Genomic DNA, 1,788 nt, shown 5'->3' on the forward strand with positions numbered 1-1,788 from the left:
ACTACTACTACTACTACTACTGTTCCTTAGTCAATAAAACAGGAATGTATCGAGTGTTTTATCTTCCAGTTATCGTTATTAGGTCAGTGTTTATTTTTAGAGGAATACAAACACCACCACCACCACCACTACTACTACTACTACTACTACTACTACTACTGTTCCTTAGTCAATAAAACAGGAATGTATCGAGTGTTTTATCTTCCAGTTATCGTTATTAGGTCAGTGTTTGTTTTTAGAGGAATAGAAACACCACCACCACCACCACCACCACTACTACTACTACTACTACTACTACTACTACTATTACGGCGTCATCACTACCACCATCACCACAATTACCACACGCGTCACCTACTTTCGTATATTTAATGAGGTCACTGAGGCGTATTATGGTAGAGAGAGAGAGAGAGAGAGAGAGAGAGAGAGAGAGAGAGAGAGAGAGAGAGAGCGTTATACAATATTCGACACTAGAATCAATATAAAAGATGACATTAAAACAACACACACACACACACACACACACACACACACACACACACACACACACACACACACACACGCACGTACACACGCATCGGGGCGCCACAAACATATTATTTCATTATATTTACAATGCTAATGAAATATAATTGGGAGGATGTTATCGAATATGCATTACTGGAAAACCGTGTGCGTGTGAGCGTGTGCGTGTGTGTGTGTGTGCGTGTGTGTGTGTGTGTGTGTTTGGGTTGCTCCACTTCCGCTTTTTTTGTTTTTGTTTTTGTTTGTTTATGTTTTTTCGTGTCTGTTCGTTTGTTTGTTTGCTTATCTGCCTGTGTGTTTGTGTTTCCATGTATCAATCTCTCTCTCTCTCTCTCTCTCTCTCTCTCTCTCTCTCTCTCTCTCTCCACAAAATACGCGTAACATACAAATCACATTCTACCCCCTTCCCCCCCCCCCCACTCCTCCTCCTCCTCCTCCTCCTCCTCCCCACAAAATTGAAGGCTCGGAAATACATCCCCACAAATTGGCCCAGGTATATAATATCACCTGGGCGCGCGAGATGAGGCAAGGTGAGCGTGGGAAAAAAAGGTGACGGCTGGGAAATTATGCCAAAGGTGTGTGAGAGTGTGTGTGATGGGAGGGTGATTATGACTGCGAGCGTGATGAAAGTGTGTGTGTGTGTGTGTGTGTGTGTGTGTGTGTGTGTGTGTGTGTGTGTGTGTGTGTGTGTAACAGAATGATTAGGAAGAAGAAGAAGAGGAGGAGGAGGAGTGTGTAACAGGAGGAGGAGGAGGAGGACGAAAAAGAAGAAGAAGAAGAAGAAGAAGAAGAAGAAGAAGAAGAAGAAGAAGAAGAAGAAGAGGAAGAGGAGGAGGGGGAGGGAGGAGGAAAAAGTTAAAGAGAATGATGAGGAAGAGGAAACAGAGATGAATGAAGAGGGATGGGAAGAAGAGGAAGATGAGTAAGAGGAACTGGATAAATTGTAAGAGGAAGAAGAAGATGAGGAGGAAGAGGAGAAAGGTGGTAAAAGAGGATGTTAAAGAGGAGGAAGAGGAAACAAGAGGTGAAGGAAGTAGAGAAAGAGGAGGAAGAGGAAGGATATATACTGTCTAAGAGGAAGCGGAGTGGAGATCAAGTTAAAGAGGCAAATGAGGAAGAGGAAACAGAGGTGAAGGAAGAGGAAGAGGAAGAGAAAGGAAATAAAGAGAATGAAGTGGAAGATGAGGAAAAGAAATGGAGGAAGAGAGAGGAAATAAATGATGATGAATAAGTAGGAGAAAAAAAGGATAAAGATGAAAGAGG

This window comes from Eriocheir sinensis, chromosome 50, assembly GCF_024679095.1.
Source record: "Eriocheir sinensis breed Jianghai 21 chromosome 50, ASM2467909v1, whole genome shotgun sequence".
In the NCBI taxonomy this organism is placed as follows: domain Eukaryota; kingdom Metazoa; phylum Arthropoda; class Malacostraca; order Decapoda; family Varunidae; genus Eriocheir; species Eriocheir sinensis.